This window comes from Peromyscus eremicus, chromosome 23, assembly GCF_949786415.1.
Source record: "Peromyscus eremicus chromosome 23, PerEre_H2_v1, whole genome shotgun sequence".
Lineage (NCBI taxonomy): Eukaryota > Metazoa > Chordata > Mammalia > Rodentia > Cricetidae > Peromyscus > Peromyscus eremicus.
The window spans coordinates 16,364,831-16,389,318 of record NC_081438.1 but is presented as its reverse complement, the minus strand read 5'-3'; the positions used below and the strand labels follow the sequence as shown (position 1 = coordinate 16,389,318).

At 41.9% G+C, this 24,488-nt stretch overlaps 1 long non-coding RNA gene across 1 annotated transcript; it reads right to left on the bottom strand.

The window, feature by feature from the left end:
• Nucleotides 1-13,956: 13,956 nt before the first annotated feature.
• Nucleotides 13,957-19,745, bottom strand: LOC131898459 (uncharacterized). The gene is made up of 3 exons (XR_009375933.1): nt 18,000-19,745; nt 15,550-15,758; nt 13,957-14,749 (listed from the first exon to the last, which is right to left on the bottom strand). It is a non-coding gene; the product is annotated as an uncharacterized LOC131898459 (long non-coding RNA).
• Between the last annotated feature and the right edge of the window lie 4,743 nt (nt 19,746-24,488).

Sequence of the window (24,488 nt, the reverse complement as noted above, 5' to 3'; positions counted from 1 at the left end):
GATGGATGCCAGGCCCAGCATCCAGCAGCTCTCTAGGGGCAGTGCTGACTTTTCCTTTATTTGGTACAGGAAGATAGACTCATCAGCTTAGCATCCCCTACCACCAACCTAGCACATTGTCCATTGGCCCTGGTTATTACCCACATCCCATGGTTCTACACAACCTGCCAGGACTTCGTAACTCCAGCATGTATGTTTATTTCCAACCTCTTTTCAAATGGTGCCAACCTGAAGAATTTGCTCATTGAAAACTACCAGACATCTTCATAATTTCCGTTAACACAACAATATCACCATGGTAGACCATGCCCATGGGACCTGTGGCATCACTTGTACTCACAAATGAAATAAACAGCCAACGTGTTATAACCAGGTGCCTAAATTTTAGCCATTTTATAGCATTTAAAATGCCCATTTATTTATTTATTTATTTATTTATTTATTTATTTATTTATTTATGTGTCTGTGCTATCACAGAACAACTTGTGAGTGTCTGTTTTCTTCTTCTAACACATGGGTCTCAGGGATCAAACCCAAGTCATCTGGCAGCAAGCACCTTTACCTGCTGAGCCTTCTTACCAGCCCCATGCATCTGAATTTTAATCTGACACCAATGATCTTAGCCATCTTGAGTTAGTTTTCCCGATTCCCCGAGACTCCCCGGTCCTCAGTCGCAGACCCATGACCAACTCTCCCTCATTGGGCTATTGTGAGTACTATAGGTGTTTTCATCTCTAAAGTGATCAGAAGACCTACAGGATGATACAGATGGAACAACTTACCTGTTATTATTGTCAATGAAATGATTTTACACCTAAATGCTAATTCATCAGAAGCATCAGCCAATTGCAATGTATTCATTGAGTGGAATAATATACAACTGAGTAAATAAATGGAGGGGATCAGTCATAATATATTCAAGGCATGTTCATAATAACTTAATAGATATAAAATAAATCAATTTATAAATAACTATCATAGGATGGATTCATTCAAATGCATGCATATATCTACTCATATGCTTATACATATATATTCAATGGGGGAAAGACATTCACCTTTTGCTATCTATTCATTTATTTTGTGTTACTTTTTATAAAAATTTACTATGTACTGCTTTCAGTGGATGGTGGAGGCCATAGATATATTTCAATATAATGGAAAAAATCCACATACCGAAGATTCAGAAAGCTCTTTCAAACTACAGGTAGCCCATCAGAAGCTAGGAGGTGACATACAGCCAGATATAGACAGGGATTTATTCCAACCCCTGCTCTGATATACACCAATGACCCGGCAATCTCAGTCCTCTCCTCCATCCCCAGATTCTCCCACCAATTCAAGTAGTAAAATCTGAGGGTGGTTTTTATAATAGAATGGGACTAGAACATGTAAAGAAATATAAATCTTGTCCATCTGCTCTGACCCCAGCTATATTTATTCTCCAACACTTTAACGGCGCTGGGAGTTTTGTGATTTTCTCCTGATTTATATTTCTTCTGCTTTTATTTGAGGCTGGCCGTGGGGAGTGCTCCTCTCCCAAAGGCTCACAGAGTTGTAACTCAGACACTGAGAGAGGCATGCCCCCCATTGGAGGCTGGAGACACAGCACTTCCTAAGGAGCTCTTAGGAAACGAGCTTTTATTAAGTGTTTTCAGCGGGTGGCGAGAACCATGTCGAGTTGGTGGGTGGGGGTTAATTCATCTTTTATCCTTTTGCTTAACTGATGTCTCAGTCACCTGTGTGTCTGTACCCTAGAGAAACAACAGAGAGAAAAGTCAAACATAGAGAGAGTCTCGGCCGTGAGGAGGTTGGCAAACATCACAAGAGGATATAGCTAGCAAAAATGGGGTCTTGGGGACTTGAACTTCATGAGATGTAAATTATATGCCTACAAATAGGTTCACTAATTCATCATCTGAGAATTTATTGTAATGAAATCATGAAGAATTGGGAAGACGTGTGTGCAAAGATGTTTGTGGTGTGTGTTGTTATTTATGATAGCAATAAGCTTTGAAAGCAACCTAGATATCCATCATTAAAAATGATTAAGTAAATATGATTTAGACAAGCGTGTGTGGAATATTAAACCACTATCAAATCATAAGTGAAAGATAATGAAGTTTTATGAGAAATGTTCATAATTTTATTTGGAAGAGCAGATAGAAAGGAAACTGCACAAGTTAACTTAAAAGAATTAAAATTTTCTTGAATAAGTAAGTATGAATGTATGTATGTAACTACAGATCAAGTATGTATATCACACACTTTTGGCTTTCTTTGGGGGAATATTCAGTGACATTGTTTATCAGAATTGTGGCTATCAAGGTTAGGCAGGACTTGGATAAACATTAAAACTGGAGAAGGCAAGCCAGGCAGTGGTGGCATACACCTTTAATCTTAGCACTTGGGAGGCAGAGGCAGGTGGATCTCTGTAAGTTCGAGGCCAGCCTGGGCTACAGAGTGAGTTCCAGGAGAGGCACAAAGCTACACAGAGAAACCACTGGTGCCATTGTGAGCCTTTGTCTCAACAAAGCCACAAAAATTATCAAGGATAAAACCTGTGGCCTGGGAAATAGCTCAGTCTGTAACATCCTTACCATGCAAGCATGGAGATCTAAATTCAGTTGATTGGCACCCACATAAAATCCAGACATGGCAGCTGTCCCTGCAGCACCAGCCCAGTGATGACAGGGACAAGTGTATCCATCCCTGAGGGCTCATTGGCCAATGAGCTTCAGCTACTGGAAAATTACTCACCTAACTACCCAGGCTACTGAAGTTACGGATCTTGGAAAACCTACAATCACCACTTTACTAAACCAGCATAAACCTCAACTACATTCTAAATATTTGTCCTTATGCCCATAGGTAATGTATCTCACCCCCAATCAAGCAAACTTCTCTCTGCAACAGAGAGAGTCCATTACAGAAAACCACAGCCAATCAAAATGCAGAGTTGTGGAATCTCACCCCAAGGCACACATTTACAAATCATGCTCACACCTGAGGCTCAGCAACTGCTGCAGAAGAGGAGGCCAAAGGATTCTGAGAGACAGAGGACCAGGGGAGTTTGCTGGGAGGATGTGTTCTGTAGGAAAGTCAGAAGCTACCCCTGTAAAGTCTCACCGACATGACTGCCCAAACATGAGCTGAACGGGGATGACATACATTAGCATGTCAAACTGTGCAGGGGAAAGACCATAAGACCTCAACTCTGCGAAAAGAACTATAGGCAACTGAGGAAAGCTGGGAGTGAGTAGAGGTGATTTTTTTTAACCAGGGAAGAGCATAGCAATTGCTTGTCCAGTACCAAAGGGTCATTCCTGAAAATATATGTGCAAGTAACCACCTACAAATGTAGCAGGTTGTATTTATGAATTTAGGAATATGTGTATAAGTATATGCATATTACATATGCATTAATCAAAAAAGAGGCCATACATTTGAAATAAAAAACCACGAACATTTCAGATTCTGAATGTGTCCCAGACATAGAAAAGCAACTTACACTCAAAGAATACCAACTTAAGTCGGCTTTCTTCTCTTCCTGGTTGTGTTTATCACTCCTTTATCTTTTATGTAGATTTTTTATACTTCAAAGACTGATTTATATGAAATTTAAGAAGGCAGTGTTTTCTCTTTTCTTTTCTTTTCTTTCTTTCTTTTTTTTTTTGTAGCTAAATCCACTGCTTTATGTGAACTAGCTGCAGTAAAACACAGTATAAACTCCCTCCAAAGCTACTTTGGAAAGCCACAAACATCAGCTGTCCAGGCCTCATGTCCATGGACCAGATTGTGCCAACATATATTTGAATACAGAAGCATTTTAGGAATCCAGAAGAATATGTCAGAAGGAATCCATAATGTCTCGACAAGCTCACAGCCCTCTTTTTTTTTTTTAATTTTTATTTTGCAATACAATTCAGTTCTACATATCAGCCACAGATTCCCTTGTTCTTCCCCCTCCCGCCCCCTCACCTTCCCCCCAGTCCGCCTCCCATTCCAATCTCCTCCAGGGCAAAGCCTTCCCCACAGACTGAGATCAACCTGGTGGACTCAGTCCAGGTAGGTCCAGTCCCCTCCTCCCAGGCCGAGCCAAGCGACCCTGCATAGGCCCCAGGTTTCAAACAGCCGACTCATGCAATGAGCACAGGACCCGGTGCCACTGCCTGGATGCCTCCCAAACAGATCAGGCCAATCAACTGTCTCACCCACTCAGAGGGCCTGATCCATACTTACCTGGCAGGGGAGATACCATGGTCACAGCCCTCTTTTATCTAAAACAAACCAAAAAAAAAGTGAGTTTAATTCTTTTCCCATCAGCTCTGCAGACATCATTGTGAGCCACATTCCGGATGGGAAATGAAGCCCCACTTGCTTCTATAATTCCCAAGATGCATTTTGGCATCCAGCTGAACAAAATACTTCCAGAAAGAAAAGAGGTGGTGGGGGGGAATGTTTTAAGGAGACCCAGCACAGCAAGGCCTTTCATGACTGCCCTGGTTATGACCTACAGTTTGCAGCTTCAAGGAAGGGAAACAATGCTTCACAGGAAGGGGGCTATTCACAGGACATCAAGATCCCCAGCAGGAGACCAAGGTCCAGTGTTTCTATAGATCCAAAGGCCTTGTGTGTAGCTGAGCTGGAAATACAAAGGCTGTTCTCTTAACACGTTCTAACAGGATGGAAGATGACCTGGACACATGTACACACAAACAGCGTGACAGGGCCTTAGATAGAGTCCAGAGTCTCAGAGACCATATCATATTCCCTACCTCTAAAATATAAATTATCCATCATGTGCTGGGCAGGAGCAGAGAGCCCAGAGCATTCCTGCAGCTCAGGTGACTTCTGTGATACAAATGAATGAACTGTCAACACAAATCATGGCTCTTTGTTTCCACAAGAAATGAGGGATCATTCTCCTGGATCTGGATATGAGTGATCAGATTATGGTGATGGTGAATGACGCATCCCATCATGCAAGAGGTTACACAAGCATTTATCACCCTGTAACAAAAGTAAGTCATACATCAGGGCATTGCCAAACGCATTGGTGGGGATAACAGGTTGGCAGATGCATGGAAGTCTCTGCTGTAGGTGTCTCACACACCGTGATGGAAGAAGCTAGTTTGAAAGAGTAACACTTCCTGAAAGTTTTACCCAATAGTCACAGACATGATGGGCTGGATATAATGTTTGGTGACAAATGGCTACTAAGGAGACAAAATTACCTCTTGATATTGAAAATGCAAGCTTCGATCATCCACAATCACCACCTTCTATTCAGCCCACAGAAGCTTCCAAATGAATGTTGCTTTCCAGAGAACTTAGTTTACAAACTGATAACCGAGAGCCAACTGAGGAGTGCTCCTGATGATGGAGCTCCCTGGTGAAACACCCAAACATCAGCAACAAGACCAAGAGATTCTTAAACCTCCGAGTTTAGCCTCTAGGAATCACTGGTAACACAGATATACACCCTTCTCGACACAATGGGCCTGTCAATCAAGAGCTTGAAGTCTCTGTAGGTACACTCAGACACTCAAGCTATTCAGTTAAGATTAAAAGACCACAAGACCTCCCAGACACTCTTCCAGCCATTGTTGACTGACAGCTCCTCGTCTGTCACCACATCTCCTCTAGATACTGTTCTGTGGCCTCACTTGGCCTGGAAGTTTTTTCTTTTCCTGGAGGTGTGTGGTGGTGGCTGCAGCTTGCCATACACCCTCACTTCCATGTCACCCTTAGGAAGTCCCATCCCAACATGCTGAAGTAAATGCTGCTGCACTTCCCACCATTGGGGAATAATTGGAAGACCACTGTTCTCTATCTTCTATGTTCTAGCCAAACGATGCCAAGAAATCATTTATAACAAGATGTAGTTCTGATTAAATATTATACAACACTCAATTGCTACTTGGGACCAGGATGATGAATAACAACAAGCTGTGGACCATTCTCTACAGGCATCAAGGATGATGAGCTGCTAGGACAAACCTACCCCTCCTTCAGCCACCCTCTATAATAGTAAAGGACTGGTCACCTTGAGCACATTCACTGTGCACGCCCTGAACCACCCGAGGGATGAATGGAAGTCTTCATGTCTTCAGTTTTCTTCAACCACTCCCTTCCCAAAGCCTAGTGCCCAAACTACCCCCAACTAAATAACATTAAGATGATATTGGTCACACAAGTTGTTATGGCGAGGAGTGCCAGATGTGCTTAGTTTCTGCCCTTGCCTTTATTGTTAACCAGTCAAAGAGGAGGGCAGATGAGCACCTCTGTGGAATTTTAAGTATGAATTGCTAAGTCTGAGTCCAAAACACAAGTAAGAAAAAGTATTCTTACCAGCAGCAACTACCAATTAAGCTCAATTATAGCTGAGTTCTACACAGCTTCCAAAGGCAGTATTAGAGACAAGGGCTGGGATCTCAGGAGTACTTTCCCTATTAGTAAATGTTTGTTCGTTGTTCCAGTCCTGACATCATCCTATCCAGCACGATTCTGCCTTTCCCTTCAACAGTGTTCTAGTTTTCTTTGGACAATGCCACAGTGACCACAGATTGGTGAAATAATTGACAGAGGATTCCTGATTGGTTTAGGCCAACTGACATATTTATGTAACTTCTGACTTGATCTGGGACCTAGAACCAGGCAAAGGATGCTTATGTGTTCAGAAAAGAGTGCTGGGTCCAACTTGAGGCTGATGTTCTCAGAAAAGCTGGTGGCAATGTGGGTCCTCAAGTGCTGCCTGAGAGCTTGGATTTTTGTGAGTGTTTGCAGCATCTCCTGAGGGGCAGGATGTAAGCAGTGTGTCTGAATTCTTCCTATAAAGAGTGTGCTTTATGATACACATCTGCTTTCTGTAGCTGAAGTTTTTTTGGTCCTGCCTGGCTCCCACAGCCCTGTGGTCCTACAGCTGCTCAGACCCAAATGAACACACAGAGACTTATATTAATTACAAACTGTATGGCCTAATGTCTCAGGCTTCTTGCTAGCTAGCTCTTACATCTTAAATTAATCCATTTCTATAAATCTATACTTTGCCACGTGGCTTGTGGCTTACTGGTACCTTACATCTTGCTTCTCCTGGTGGTGGCTAGCAGCGCCTCCCCTGCTCTGTCATTCTTCTTCCTCTCTCTCTCTAGTTGAATGACCCACCTAATCTTAATCTGCCTCACCATTGGCCAAACAGCTTTATTTATAAACCAATCAGAGCAACACATTTTCACAGCATACAGAACAACATCACCCATCAGCTTTCCTCCTAAGCATCTAGGACATTAGGTACACAAAGGGCAGAAGGTTCTTTTGGAATCAGTCCCCAGGAGAAAGCTTGGCTCATCCCATCGGAGAAAAAAGAATGGAAGGAGTCATCTTTTGCCTTGTCATTTGACATCAGTTCATTGGCTTGGATCTCTATTCCACTGGCTTGGATCTTTATTCCAAACATTGGAGCTATCACCAGACGCTGTCAATCAAGACACCAGAAGGTGATGTGCTTATGTGCAATGGTTAAGAGGCAGAGGCAACAGGAGTGGACAGAAGAGCCCAGAAGCTGTTGTTGGTAAGACAAAAATCCAGATAGGTAGCCTTCTGAATGCAGATTAATGGAGCTTGGAAAGCTTACTTTCAATTTTCATGATACAAGGTGAAGACAGATGAACTATTAGGCTGGGGAGTCCAAGAAACTGAAACTGGGCAGCTACTGCTGCAACATTGTGGAAAGAGAAAGAAAATGTCTTTGTTTGGCTTCTCTCCGTGACTCACTAGATGGCCCATTAACCATGCAGCTGCTATGATCTTTATCACCTGAGGATGAGTGCTCCTGTATCAACTGAGGCTTAATCGAAGCAGTAACGGCTCCATTTGTGTGCGTCATTAGAGATATATTTAGAATGAGTTATATGACATGAGAAGGAGAGGGGAGGCAGAGAATTGAGGGAAGAGTGGGAGGACCGAAGCAAAATCTAATCTGTCTATTGGCATTGCTGGTATGAGCTAAGGTGATAGGGTACTCACAGGGGAGCCTGAATCCAGGGAGGTCCAGCCACAGAGAGGACCATGGGAAGATACATTGAAAGTACTTTGTGACTATCCTCCCTCTAGGAGTCTGTGGGAAGCTGTGTTAGTCTGGGGTCTTGGATGGCTAGGGTTTCTGACTGACAGCAAGAACTCAGACTACTGAAGGAGAAGAACAAAATATCTGAAAGGCTAAGAGCCAGTTCATCACCACCCAGATGCACAAGGATAGACAGCAAAGAGCAACTGGGGTTTCACTGCTACCTGCCAGATCATGTGGTTTTGTTGGCCAATCCCTAGCTGGATGCAGCCTTAGGTTCCTACCGCCATGCCTTCCCCATCAAGTTGGACCGTCTTCTCGAAAACTGTAAGCCCAAGCAAACCCTTTCTTCCCTAACTTGTTCTTGGGTTGGAGTATCCTCTCATCACAACAGAGAAGAAACTAACACAGCAAGATGGGAAGATGCAAACCTTCCCATCCAGCTAAGACTCTAATGTAAAGCTAGAGTCCCAACACACCTGAGTGTGAAGCCCATGTGGAGGACCCCTGGATGACGGTATCTGTCTTTTAACACAAGAAGGTAAGTGCAAGGACATACCTTTGTCACCATGAAGTGACAATTGGGCAGGCAACTGGCTTTTTCCAGAATTTCTGGAATGCTTCAAAAAGTAAAATAGACCCTACAGAACCCTAATCAGCTTCAGAATAATTGTTCAACTCCAAACGAAACACATTACTATTTTTAAGGAACAGCAAAATGTGAGTGAGGCAGGGGAGATGGGTCATTAGTTAAGAGTGCTTGCTGTCCTTGCCGAGAACCCAAGTTCGGATTGTTTCCCAAGCATCCCTGTTTTGTGGTTCTCAATTGCCTGGGACTCCAGTTCCAGGGGATCCAACTCTCTTCTCCAGTCTCTTCAGGTACCAACACTCACATGCACAGACACCTGGTCACACCCAAATAAAAATAACATAAATATCTAATACTTTCCTCCCAGAGGCTGAAGATGGGATTCAGAAGTTGAGAGCACTGGCTGCTCTTGCACAGGACTTGGGTTCAGTACCCAGCATTCACCTCAGGTGGCTCACAACTACCTATAACTCCAGTTTCATGGAGTCTGACACCCCCTTCTGGCATCCACAGGAACTACACTCATGTTTACCCACCCACACATAGGCACTCACACATACTTATAATCAAAAGTAAGTCTTTAAAATGATGAAGACTCTTACTCAGATGCTCCAAGCCATGTTGAGAACAAGGTGTTTCAAACCCCATCCCATCAACATGCCTCACAGTATCCTTCTAAATTCCAATATAACCTCATGATTTTTTTGAAAGTTAAATAAAATATTTCATATGAAGAAGCTCTTCATGTTCAACCAATGCTGATTCTGTCTGATTTCAGTTTCTTGTAAGAACAAATTTTATGTACAGCACATCAGAGCCTCAAAAATTCTTATTTAATGTTGAATATTTGTAGAAGGACCTGGCTGATTTTTAGAGTGGATTCATTGAAAGTGATATTAAAGAGAATTTTTAAAGAGAAAAATATATTATTCTGCCTATGAAAGTACATCATAATCTGTATTAGAATGCAGCAGAAATGTAAAATTATAGCCCATTAGCTCTGAAAAACATAGAAAATGCCATAACTAAAAGAGATTTATTGGCCTAAGTGGATGTTGACATAAAACAGAGAAAGAAACGCCATGAAAAATACTAGTAAATGGATTCTTACCCCTTATTTGTGGTACTATAAAAACAAACGGCAGCACGCCGTCCAGAAAAAATATTGGTGGCTAAAAAGCAAGACTCAGAACAAAATGGAATGAAATCAGAACAAACAGCCCTCCTTGCCTTCAGAGGAATTCAAACAGTGGGAAAGCAGACTGATGTTCTCACAGGGGTGCTGCAGCGGATGCTGACAAGCTGGTGTGTCTTTGTGAACCAGCACAAACAGGACAGTACGTGATGCAGTTGAAGATACCCCAAGGTCATTTTCATGCCTGCAGGAGAGGCTAGTATTTGCTTTGCAGTGGGTGTATGAACAAACTTGTGGGGAAATAATAAATAATAATAATAATAATAATAATAATAATAATAATAATAATAATTCCAAAAGACCATACCCACCATGGTCCTGTGGGCTTTCAGAATTTCAAGATATCTGTCACACAATAGCCTCATCCTTTATTATTGTCATAGAGTCCTCCAAGACTAGTCCATGTATGTGTTTCCCTTAAGGCTGAGATTGTAACCAGGGGAAAGGTAGGGTCTATGATGTCCAAGTGCACACCTCTGTTTGAACTCTAGGATCAAGGCTCCCTGCTCCAGTGTGCATCTGTTGGGGTATGATTCCTTCCCTCACACCATCCTTATCCTTGCACATGTTGTACTCACCACCCCTGACATCCAAGCCAGAGGTGATTCCCATTCCAGGCAGTACTAACTGGAGATGAACGCTGTCATTTTAGCAAAACAGAGGAACAAAGAGGGGCCTTGGAAGCCCCAGTCCAGGTAGACACATGAAACACATTGCTTCTTGGAATGTTTTCCTTGTACCCTTATATGGCCCAGGGAATAATTGCATCAGCCCAGGCTTGGGGTTTGAGAAGGAAAAATCACTTTAGAGACAAAAGTGGTGACTAGAGAACCCATTTCCAATCTGTCCCATTTTGAACTGTTGTTGGTAGTGAACAGTTTTTAAGTTTAGTTTAAACATTTTATTTTTAAAGTCATATATATATATATATATGTATGTATGTATGTATGTATTGTACAAAGCAAACTTTTAAAAAGCCACCTGAAATTCACTTACTTATAGATTTTTTTGTTTTATTTATTGCTTTGCATTCTCTCAATACACACACAGATGTATGTGCATGCCAATCCACACACACATGCACACACGTATATGCATGCACACACACACACACAACACACATTCTAAGCTCAGTCTCTACTTGTTCAGGTTTAACTCTCAACTTGGCACAACCTCAAGTTGAGTCATGTTTCAACAGCTGTCTTCCCACAAGCCCTTCCTGAGCATCCATCTGGTTGTTCCCAACCTGCACGTGGCTAAGACCCTGAAACAGGAAACAAGAGCTGTAAAAGCTTGTGTAGTCAAGGTAAGGTTGCTGGACCTGGAGTCGGGGGAGGTTAGCTGGCTGGTGGCAAGGGCGTGAACACTGCTCTGGGAAGTGGTACCCTGTCCTCAGTTGAGCCTTGGTGCTGGAACTTTACCTACATTTTCCTTGGTTTTTCTTTTTTTTAGAAAAGGAAGTGACTCACAGCTTCCATCAAGTCAACACCGTGTATCCTTCATGTTTATGTGTGAACGGTGACTTTACACTTACATAAAGATTGCTCTGAAGTGCTTAGAGAAAAAAACATGAACAATTATCCAGCCATTCTTGAAGTTGTTACTGAGTTTCCTGCCAGTTGTTAACTCATGAACTAATTATTTCCGTTTCTATCATATTAAAGTCATAAATGCACATGTACATTAAGGATTTGAGCACTTGGGAGCTCAGGCTTTTCCTATCAAAACTGTTCAAATGACATGTGTCATATTCAACAAGGCTGCCAGGAATGTTTGTCTCAAAAGCACATTCCATAAGTAATGTGAGATGACTGAGCAAAGAGAGAGAGAAGCCAAAGCAGATGCAGAACAGAAATAAAAAAATGATTTTCATATGAGTGGGAGGAATCTATATAACATTGCTCACTGCTGAATCTGGAGTACCCAGCATAAAGTATACAACTTACATCTCATACATGCAGCATAGTTATTCACTGTAGCTAAGAATATGAAATACAACAGAAAAAGGGATATGGAGCTTATTATACGGGTGCTATCAAAAGGTGTGTTTATAGAGGGTTTTTATTAACAGAGAGCAAGAGAATGTGCCCAGGTGTAGAGGATCCCCTAGTCAGTGCCAGGTAATGATGATCAGTGGTGAATGAATGGTGTGTTAATTGGCTTTAATAGTCCACTTGACATAATCTACAATCACTTGGAAAGCAAGATTCAATTGAAGAATATCTTTAGAAGGATTTACCTGTACCTACAAGTATGTTTGTGGGGGATTGTCTTCATTGCTAATTGATGTAGGAAGACTCAGCCCACTGTAGGTGGCACCGTCCTCTAGACTGGGCCCTGAACTGTTTAAGTCTGAAAAAACCTAGCTGAGCATGAGCAAGCAGGCAGCATGGTGCCCTCCTTTCTCTCAATTCTTGACTGTGGATGTGATGTGACTAGCTGCTTGAGTTCCTGCCTCAGCTTCCCCCAAATGTTGGTCTATAACTTGGAACCATAAGCCAAGTAAACTTCAACTTCAGTGTTGCTTTTTGTCAGGGTGATTATCACAGCAACAGAAGGGAAACTGTAACAAAAGGCATATAGAAATGTTCTAGGATGGTGACTCTTGATGAGGAAGAAATGGTCAAGAAAGGGCATGAGTGTTCACTGGTTATCTAATTTGCCAGTACTGGTTCGGAGGAGACACATGTTACTAAAGCTTTTCCTCCAGATGAACATTTACAATGTGTAGAGGTCAGCCACCCAATCTCTCACAGATGATATGCACACAATCTTCACCTCAGTCTCTTTCCCAGGGAGCTCCCACAGGGTTACCTGCCATAACAATATGCTGACCATCTGTACTAGCTTCATTTCTGCTGTGATCAAATATCTTGACAAAAAATGCAGTTTATGGGAGGAAGGTTTCATTTTGCTCAGTTCTAGGTCACAGTCTCATTATCAGAGAGTCAGAGCAGCAGTGGCCTGGGATAGTTCATCACATCCACAGTCAAGAGCAGAGAGAAATGGATGTATATGTACTTAGCACTTGGGAAGCTGTGTCTACTCTTATACAGTCTGGAAACCCCAGCCTAGGGAATGGTGCCACCCACAGTGGGCTGGGCCTTCCCACATCAATTAAGGTAATCATGACAATTCCCCACACACATACCCACAGGCCAACCTGATCTAGACAACCCCCTCATTGAGACTTTCTTCGCAGGAAGACCTTAGGTTGTGCTAAGTTGTAGCAGGAATCATAAAGAGTCTTATTAATAAAATCAAACTCAAGACCAGTTATTGGGGTGAATGCTGGAAAATCAGAAAAGCAGAACAAACCACAGCTTCCTCACCTCGACAGTTCCTCAGCTGATCCTGTTTCCTCAGACTGGAAGCTTCTGTGTCTTCATCCAAATGAATCTCAGCTGAACTGTTGCTCAAAAGCCTGAAAGCTTAACCAGCCAAATGCTACTAGTTCCTGGTCCTCACGCCTTATATACCTTTCTGCTATCTGCCATTACTCCCTGGGATTAAAGGCTCACTTTCTGGGATTAAAGGCGTGAGTCACCATGCCTGGCTGTTTTCAATGTGGCCTTGAACTCACAGAGATCCAGAGGGATTTCTGCCTCTGGAATGCTAGGATTAAAGGCATGTGCTACCACTGCCTATCCTCTATGTTTAATATCATGGCTGTTCTCTTCTTTGACCCCAGATAAGTTTATTAGGGTGCACAATATTTTGGGGAACACAATACCACCATACTAAGTGAATGGTTAGAATTATCTATTGCATAGTCCTACCTCTGTGGGGACAAGTGGACTGGGGTACCAGAGGCTCCTTTCTAAATACAGGGAGACTGCTTGATATTCCTCTCCATCACCCTCTCCTCCTAGGTCCAGGCCCGTGCTTTTGAGATATGCCATATTTTCAGGAGTGTTGTGTTGGTATTCTTGTGTGTATGCACGCCAGCTTGATTTAAAGTATTTTTAACCCAAGAATGATGAGGTATTTGAAACTAAGAAGAACATCTGATCTGTGTAATACTGCAATCCCCCAACTACACACAACCTCCCACATGTGTAAATGCAGGCTGGAGAGTGAGGACATAGAGGGAAAATAGGGATGTGGATTAAAAGCTTGAGAAGACAGTGGGCCACCCTTTTATTTGTCAACAACACTTGGTTACCTACTAGCAAGGTCTAGTTGTGTGCTTAAATGTCCTTATCCACAATTTCAGGATATTAATATTAACCTAGAGGGTGTGTAAGGCTTAATAGAGGAAAGATGGAGGTCAGATGTGGCTCGGGGTGTGAACAGCTTTCAGCTCAGCCAGTGGGATGTCACAACCCCAAGCTACATTGTGCTTATCTGTAAACTGAAGATAACAGTCCACGCTCTGGTTCAAATAGTGATGAGCATTAAATATTGGATGCTGAAAAAAAAATCCAAGTGTCAGCTGAAAATACCCGACTCTGTTATCATTGTTGCACAAACTTTTCTTGCATTAATCAGGTGGGGTTCACTGAAGCATAAGTGGCAGAACACATGTCATTTACTCTCTCACGCACGGAGACGGATGTGGGGTTTCAGGTGGGGTAGCATGCAGAAGCTGAAGTCCTCATGAGAAGTCCTGTTCTCCATAAGTCTTTGCTCCTCTGGGACTCGTGAGTCTGTCTTCATCATTGTCCTGTTGCTCCAGTAACCTGAAGCTTGGGTCACGCACCCTCTGCGTCATCGCCCATGTCATCAGAGAGTAGCCCATCTTCACCCCAACATTTATAACCCGAGTCGTGGAGTGCCCGCTTATTCTGGCTAACTCGGCTTCCATAGCTGGCCCATGGGAGTTTAACTATGTGCCACGTGGGGATGAGGGCTCTCTGGTTGACTGTACTGGATCATGGGCTTCGCCTATGGCCCACTTGCAGGGATGAGCGTGACATGATAGCAAATATCCAAGGGAGAAAAACAAATAACGCTGTGTTAGGTTGCTACTTCTGTAACTGAAGGCTAGAGTGAGATGTCTTGATAGATATGCATTCTTTCAGTTTTAGAAGCCAGAACAGAAGGAGGGAAGGAGGGAGAAGGGAAGGAGGAAGGGAAAAAAGGAAGGAAAGAAGGAACAAAAGAAATGAGAAAAGGAGGGAGGAAGAAACGAATGAGCAGATAAAGATGGAGTTCATCAGAGTCTATGAGAACCTGGGCTTAAGTAAGACTTTCAACATGATGATCAGAGCCTCAGGTGCCCTCTTGTGAATGAGATGTAATCATTCACACTTCTAAGGCATTTGGGTAGGGCACACAGTCTTTGTTCTCAACCTCACACAGTAGCTGACCATATTAGTTAATATGGAAGGATAATGTTTACAAACTCACATGGGGAAAAAAGCGTAAATGATCACTGGGGCTGGACTTGGAGAGGTGCAAGCGGAGTCCAACCACTCTGACATCCTGACTCCCTCATGATATCCTACTTATCAAGCTGGCTTGGAAACCTGTGAAGTACAAACCCGATGATCCCAGTGAGGTCCATAGAGGGGCATGGCTGACAAAGTCCAACTGTTGACTCCAATCAGGAAGTTTAAATAACTCAGAGCCTCCATGGACTCAGCATGGAGTGACCCTGGAAGAAGCCGCAGATGAGGGGAATGGTCAGGCCGACACCAAGAGATGATCACGTGGAGAATTTTATATGTACTCCACAATTCCAGGGACACCCACCTGAGAGGCAATAATGGGAGTGTGGTCATATTATTCCCCTTGAAGAGAAGAATTGCATCCCTGCCCCAGAGATCAGCCATGGTGTTTTGTGAAGCTTTTTCATGGGCTGGTGGTATCAGGCCTGCAGTTCTCCTGGTGCTGATTAAATGACTTCATTCAAACAGTAAATACCACAACAGTGGTAGATTCCTCATATCCCACCTCTTGATCTTAGAAAATCAAGAGGAGCAATGGAGAAAAAACAGAAACTAGGCATTAAACAAATGCAGTGATTTAAATGGACGTTTACATTCATGGAGGAAATATGAACACAAATTGAAAAAGTCCTTAACCAGGAGAGATGCCAGAGCCCTTGCCCTCTCAGTGAGGCTGCCAGCCCTTCTGAGAACCCTCCCATCCTTTCATGGAGATGGCATCCACAAATGCTCCAGTGTGGCAGCTTTCTAAACCCTGACAGCAGAACTGACTTCAGAAAGGAAGGTAAATGTAGAGGGTGCATGTTGGGAGAGCAGGTTTAGGTGTAGGGAGGGTGAGCCTAGGCACCCGTACAGGGTCTGAGACAGCCTGTCTCCATGTAAAGGGGAATACAGTCCACCTCTCATGTAGCCGGATGCTCAAAAGACATGGACAAATCTGTCCTTATAACCACAGAGCCTGCCAGGACCTCTGTGTGCCATCTTCTAGCTGCTGGCTTCTTTCTTTCGCTTCTCTTATTTCAGTGTGTGGCTTAAGGAGCATGTGTTTATTTGGTTAGCGTCTGTCTTCTTTTGTATGCTGTAATCACCATGACTAACTGGCCCAGGTCTCATTTAACTTTAGCTTGGCACATTGGCACCCAGCTCCCCATGGGCATTTCAACATATTGCTGATTGGAGGGAGGAGATGATTGCTCAGGTGCAAAAGATTCCTGAGCTAGCACAAAGTCAGTATTCACTGAGAGTCTGAGGTCTCCAGAGAAATGTAAAGAGGAAGGCGGATTCAGTGTAAGCTGGCAATGAAAAGGGGCTGGACCTCAGACTGAGTCCATCTCCTAGCATAGGTACCTCTGCTCCAGGCCCAGAGGACATCATGGATGGTGGGACAGAAATACGGTTAGAAGGAGAGGAGTGTCCAAAATAGTCATGACGTAACTGTTGCAATCATGAATACACAACAGCTGTGACTTCCAGCCTGAGTGTTGGTGTGCACTTACACTTACACACACACACACACACACACACACACACACACACACACACGCACCCAAAATAAAATCTTTTTTCAAAAACAAAAACATTGAAAATGAATAAGAAAGAAACTACTATGGTGCACTATAGTGCCATCTTCAAGAATCTACTCTAACATGTCCATAAAATAATAAATAAATCAATATCACTGTTCATTGTTAGCAATACTTAACACAATTCAAATGCGCCATCATGCATTTAGCAAACACCTCTGTGGCATGAAGAGTGTATACCAGTGATAGAAGCTACTTAGCTGGGATTTCATGAGGGAATCTGTACCAGGAAGGAGCCCAGAGTTATTATATTTAATAATCGATTTGTAACACCATCTTGATCAGGCCAGCCTGTAAAACTTTATTTGGCTAACAGGAGTATAACATGTGAGGTAAGAGCCTGCCAAATTAATTTCCCCAGGCTTTGCTGAAGACAAAACTTAATCAGCCATCTCCTCGGTGAGAATTAATCTTTCATCAAAAATAATCTTCTTTGCTCTTTCTGCTTCTACCTAATTCTCCTGTAAAATTATAAACAAACAAAAATAAATAGGTAAAAGACAGAACTATTTGTCACTTATCCCTCAAGTGCAGCTGCAGGCAGGTTCAAAGACACAAGGAAGAAAATATGATCCTGGCCATGATGGAGATGTTCCTGATCCTGGAGGCTGGGCCACAGTGGTCATGGATGGTTTGAGTTTGTTTATTTTGATGGCTACATGTGTAAAACACATTGACAAATCTAATCAGCTGCAGTAATATCTTCCCTTGCTAATGAAAATCACATACGCTTGGAAGACTTCCTTGTCATGGGTGTCTGGGTTCATGTGGAGATAAAATAGAGTTTTCCAGGTCTTCAAAGAGCACAGCATGTTCTTCAATCTTCCCTTCTGTGATAAGGGTGACTTCAAGACATTTAAAAAAATCACTCAGGGCTCTGTAGTTAAGTGCCCTTGCTGCTCCTACAGAGGACCTAGATTTAGTTCCCAGCACCTAAGTCAAGCAACTCACGACCCTCTGTAACTCCAGCTCCGGGGAATCTGTCTCCCTCTTCTGGCCTATGCAGGCACTGCACTCACACACACATACCTCCACACAGACACATATCCATGCACATAATTAAAAAATAAAATAAAACTTTTCTTTAAAAAAAAATCACCTGTAATTCATGCTCCTGATTCCTCTGTCCCAAGTGCTAAGACTGCCTCAGGTCTGTTTTACATGTACTTACCCATGTATGTTTCTTTTCTTGGAGACTTCAAGAAGCAAAGGGCTCACGTGTGAGTTACTTCTCTTTTCCTGCTTGTTTGTACAGTTTTTCACCAACTACAATTATGTAAAGACTCAGAAAAACCAAGTGAGTGAGTGAAGATGTAACTGTATCTCAGAACATGCTTAACCCAGGTCCTAAAACAAATGCCAAATGGTCTGCCTGAGTTTCCAATTCTGCTGATGTGCTAAAATACCCTGACCTAAAGCAATTTAGGGGAGAAGAGGTTCATTTTAGCTTATGATCCCAGGTTGCAGTCTATCAGCATGGGGAAGCTACAGCAACAGGAACTTAAAGTCGCTCAAACATCACATCCACTGTCAAGAGTACAGAAGAACGGATGCACAAATGTCTAGTGTTCAGCTATCTCTCCATCCTCACATAGTCCAGAACCCAAACCTGGCAACGGTGCTGCCCACTTTTAGACTGAGTCTTCCCATGTCAATGAAGTTATTCTAGACAACCTCTGCCCCCAGGCCAATCTAGATTATATCAAGCTCACAATGAAAACTTATCAAAGCCCTGTTATTAATCTGGGCATTGCTAACTGCTTGTGATTTGTCCATACTTCCACAAAGACACTTTATCTGCATTGAATAGGACCCTTGAGGTCCTCTCTCTTAGAAACTGAAGGAAAAGAAACCCCTGCCAGTGATCAAATGGTTAGAACTCCATCCATGTCAACCTCGGGTTTCAACTCTTCCAAACCCCCCTTTAACAATGATAATCAGTCAAAAGACACAGTTAGGAGCTAGTGTCATCTAGGGCACCATAAGACTTATCCTATCTTTAACTGGATAAATGATGCATACCTTATTCCACTGTATTCATGGTGGAGTTTGCAGCACTGGTTTTCTGCTTCTATAGAAGATGGTGGCTTATGTACAACTTCCAGGCTCAGGGACCAGACATTCCCCCTGGAACACTTATAATGAACCAATAACTCCACTGCAGTTTCTTGTTTAGAATTCACTTGTACTTTCCTTTTGCCACTGAACACACACAATCTATCAAATAAGCAATTGCTGGAACTTGAATGATTTGTTTGTTATATATCAAAAGTTCAGAGGAAGCATTTCAGGGCCCTTAGTTTTTCCAGTTGGTTCACTCAAAGGTGCCTTTGCTTTTGAGTTTCAGTACAGCCTGCCCTGGGCTTCTGTAGCTACAGTTAGTACTTAATGGACACACAAAGGAGCATTTGCTTGACTCCTTCAATGTTTGGATGGCATATGGTTTGAGTATCGCCTCCTTCGTTGTGTGTTAGGCTGGATGAACCTGCAGCACAGTGCTAACACCTTCTTGTGGGATTCACTGTCAGGTGGATGAGGTAGGTATCTAGGTATCATCCCTTCTCCACAACAACTTTTTCACGACATGTGAGGCAAATGTTTAAGGAGAAGTACATGGCTGTGTTTCAACACGACCCAAGGGTCCATTCTATTATTAATGTGCTTTTAACTTTTAAAATAATCTATCTACCAATGTATCATTATTTGTTTACCATCTGTCTATGTAGTTATCATTTATCCATCCATCACCTACCCATTTATCATCCATCTATCATCTATCTTCCTATCTATCATCTACCAATCTATTATCCAACTACCTATCATCTACCTTCCTATTTATTATCTACCCATATATCATCTATCTATACATCATCCATTTGTCATCTGTTTCTCTATCATCTATATCAATCATCTACCCATCAACCATCTACCTATCTATGCATCATCCACCATCTATTCATCTTTCTCTCATCTCATCTTTATCTATGACTCATCTCTATCTATCCATTATCACCTATAAATGTGTCACCTTCTCTAGGGAGTCTTTTGTGATGTAAAGGGGTGATTTCCAGCAGAATGATGCCTACAGGAACATGTGCACCCCCTTTTCCCAGGTATCAGTGGAAGTTATTCTAGTAGCAGCCACTGACTTCTACCAGTTATCTGTCCTATAAGGTATAACATCACCCTTGGCAGCCCCACAAGCACCTCTATGGGATGAATTCTTCAGCAACACTTGGGACATTTTCTTTCTTCAATTGTCTCCAAGTCTTTCTCAATAGCTCTCTTGGATGATATGAGCTAACCCAATATCATATTAGTGAGTCTCTTCTCTTTGTGAAATACACATACTCACTTTCTGTGTTTTCATCACAGAAAACTTTCTGGATCAAATATTGAAATACTGGTGAGAACTGAAAACTCCAGATTATTTTCCAAGATGGTGTGCCTTTTTCTCTGAAGTCATATCAAGACCAACATCAGAGGGTCTGATCATTGACCCCATTTATTGATTACCGGATCACCAGTATATGTTAATATGCACTTCAGATTGTCACTCAGAGCCCACCACTGTCATCAATAAGAAAATATAATTCAATCCCTGATATTGAAGGAGCAGAAAGAGATCTAAAATGTAATGCAGTGGGTCAAAGTGGTAGGGTAGAATAGGATGAGATGAGATGGGATGAAATAGGTGTACATGGATTGAGATGAAGAATGGAATGAATGAGTTGTTAGGGGAGGGATTGTGTGGTGGGAGAGATTAGATTGGATGGGAGGAGTAGAATAGATTATCTAAATGGGCTGGTGTGAGATGAATGGGATGTGATTGATGAGTTGGGTTAGAATTGGAAGTAGTGGATGAAATGAAATGGAATGGGTTAGATAGGATGGGATGGGATAACATGGGATGGATGGTATGAGATTGGATAGTGTGGAGTGCCATAGACTAAAATACAATAACAGACAAGTTCAATGTACTTTTGTGTCTACCATGAACATGTCACACATAACTTCAATAAGTCTTAGTTCCTCTAACTTTCTATTCATAATAAAATTTTCTACTCAGATCCAACCCAGAACCTCTTCTGTTTTTTTTTTTTTTTAACATAAACAGTTTTTTATCCCACTCTATGAACTTTCATTTTACACACTGGCTGTGGCTTCTCCTGTGATATCATTGAGGAGTAAGGAGTTGTATGCACAGTATATGACTGTTTATTGCATGTGCCCTTCATACACAAAGCATTTGCCAACTCCGCCTACAGAAGGCCTCTGCCTTGACTGTCCATTCAGAGCTTGCTCTCAACCTCCAGTGGCTGCAGTGATATTGTTGGACCACATATTTTCCTTTATGACAGACTAGAAACACTTCCTCTTTGCTCCTTGCCCCTCCCTCTACTGGGAAGTCACCAAGCCTTATTACTTTCTCCAGTCCCTTGGTCTTTACAGTACAGTTGACACTGTTTTCTTGGCAGGTGACCATGGTTTCATATCATTGGATTTTATGTGCCTTGGTTGAGGCCTGTAACTTCTATTTGCCTCTGTTACCTAATATAATTTTCTGTGTGACTAATATGAAATCACCTAGCAAGCACTCACTGCTTTCTTATTATTTAAAATAATTTTGATCAAGTTTTATTTATTTGGTGTGTGTGCACAAGCCTGAACTGAAGGTACCACTGTGTGTATGTGGGGGTCTGAAGGTGGGGTTGCTTCTCTCTTTCCATCATGTGGGTCAAAATCAGGTTGTTAGTCCTGAGGTTCTGGGTCATATAGAAAGTCTGAAACCTGTCACAATAGCAGGACAACCCCCAAAATTAATTTCCCCAAATTTTTTCTAGGTGGATGCCCTCAGAGTTTCTAGATCCTCATTAATAGTTACAGTATCATAAGTAAGGAAGTAAAATGAAAGACATTTTAAGAGGATGCAAACCTTATATTTCGACCTTGATAAAACCCACAGGATATACTCAGGATTCACTGGAGATTTGGGTCCTAATGCTCCACAGTAGTGCCAGATATAATTAATTTCTCACTTCTTGTCTTCCTTCCCCCTCCCTCTTTCTAATCTTAGTAATCCTGTGCTGATTAGACAAAATTTAAATGAGGGGTATAGACAAAGGGTATACAGGGCTGGAGAGAAGGCTCAGTGGTTAAGACCACTGGCTACTCTGACAAAAGACCCAGGTTCAGCTGTCAGTACCCATATGGTGGCTCAAAACTGCCAGTATTCCAGCTTCAGGGATCCAGTGCCCTCTTCTGACCTTGATGGGAACTGCACACACATGTTGCACATACACACATGTAGGCAAAACACCTGTAGATGTAAAATAACTCTTTTAAAATGAGAGGAGCATCGAATATATTTCAGATGCAAACACAGACTTCGCAGGCATGTCAGTTAGCATGGAAACTTTAAGGTGAGATTCTTTTCTTTGTGATCTCATAAGAAGGAATCAGAGCAAGGAGGGAGGCTAAAGATCAGGAAGTGAAGTGCAGCAGCCTGAAAGGTTTTCACACTGAAGCAAGCCCAGAGGCCAACTGAGTCAAAGAGCTGGAGGCCAATAGGATTTCCCACAGTCATAGCTGGGACCAAGATATTTGTATAACAGTCCCCAGTTTTCCAGCTCATCTACTATTCTGAATGCTAATGAGAAATCCAAGCATAGGCCAATAGCCATGTTCCCTCTGGTTCAAACCTATATCCCCAAGCCCTGCAAATGTGTTGTGGCTGGGCTTAGAGCCACATCGCAGACACTGAAAATACAGAAATCTATCCCAAAATAGCAACAGTTTTCTGGTCGAAGATATCCCTCCCAAACCATTTTATAATCTCTCGTTAAGGAGGACTAAAATCACAACACACAATTAGTCTTAATTTTAATTATAGACTGCCCTCCCAGAGAGAACTTAAATTACAGTTAAAATACAGATAATCAGATCAAACCATGAGTAGAATAAAAGAAAAAAAAGACTTGAAGAAAATCCCTTGGGCCAGAATAATAGACTGCAGACAATTAGAGGAAAATTTGAAGTTGTAATACTTTGACTTTGTTGCTGAAAGGTGTGTGTTTAAACCTAAACCGTTGAGTCTCATTGTTTGAAGACTCAATAAACATTATTAATGAGGAAATATTAAAATGATAAATCATATTTAAATATAAACACGCAAACAGTAGTTTGACACCAACAGGAAGAGCATATAATCACAGAATTTATATTCAGGAGAGAGACTTCCAGAGTCACTACTGAAAACTTTACTGTCTTTACAGAACTTCATTAATTTTACACTTATTAAATAGGAAAAAATTATAAGATTGTAAAGAGAAATGTAAGTAGGCAAAGGACTTCAACATTTGCATATAGATAGAAAAGAACTCAGATCCAAATTACTGGTAAAAAATGATTTTCAATATTTTCACCTAATTTTCAGTAAATTAGCATTTAGAAATGTCTTTGTCGTGTTTTTCAGAAATATAGATTGATTCTTCTTAACTTTTCTTCCAAATGATAAAAATAAAATGCAGTTTATCAAAGAAATCACTACATGATGTGGTTAAGCCCCATGAGAACTAAAGGGAGTTAATGAGTTTGGGGTAAATCAAGCTAAAAAAAATCTATAAAGATAACTTTTTCTTCATTTCACTTATTATTCTTGTCTCAAACTTTTTTATTTATTTATTTTTAAAAGATTTGTATTTCATTTTGTCTATTGTGTTTGTTTGCATGTGTGTATGTGGGCTTGAGCACACTTTAGTATATATGCAGAGCTCAGAGAACAATTCTTGGAAGCCAGTTCTCTCCCTCTACCATGTAGATTCTGGAATGGAACTCAGTTTGCCACAATGGGCAGCAAGGACCTTTACCCACTGAGTCATCTCATGAGCCCTCAATTATTTTTTTCAAATCTCTACTAACATCTAAAGGCTCTAATATCCTACACATGCCTCTTTATGGAGTCTTAGTTCCTATATATAATAAATCATCTTGTGCTGGGTGGTTTATAAACAACAAAAGATTATTTCTCACAGTTCTAATGAGGAAGGAGTCTGAGATGGAGGTGTAAGTGGATCTTGTGTCTAGTGAGTTCCCTTTATCTTCTTCATGGTTGAAGTCTTCTCTGTGTGTCCTAGTATTATGAGATAGAAGTCCTCTGGCCTCTTTAGACCTTATCATGGCACTAATCTATCATACAAATCCCCAGCCATGACTCAATCACTATCCAGAAGCCCCACTGATTACCAACACTCAACTTTACCAACACTCAACGGGAAAGAAAGATTAGACTTCAACATAAGAACTTGGGCACAATTTACTCCTCCCTCTGGTACCTCTGGTAGCCTCCTTGTTGTTGTGACCTTGGTTACCCTGGGTTCCTGGGCTCCATCAAAGCACAAAGTAAAACAGTGGGTGCCCTAATGGTAAACTCAATGGACATCCCATTTGCCATTGCTTTTGTGTTTAGGTGATCCTATTGTGGAGATTACATGGGTGCAGCTTCCCTGTCCTGTCTGGAAGAAACCATCTCAAAGCAGGCACAATGTGAGTATTTTTAATACAACACAAAAAGATGGAAGCACTCCCCTTCCCTATCACCACTCCCATTTCAGTATCAAGCCCAGAATTATTCATAAACATGCACTGGGTTCATTTCTTA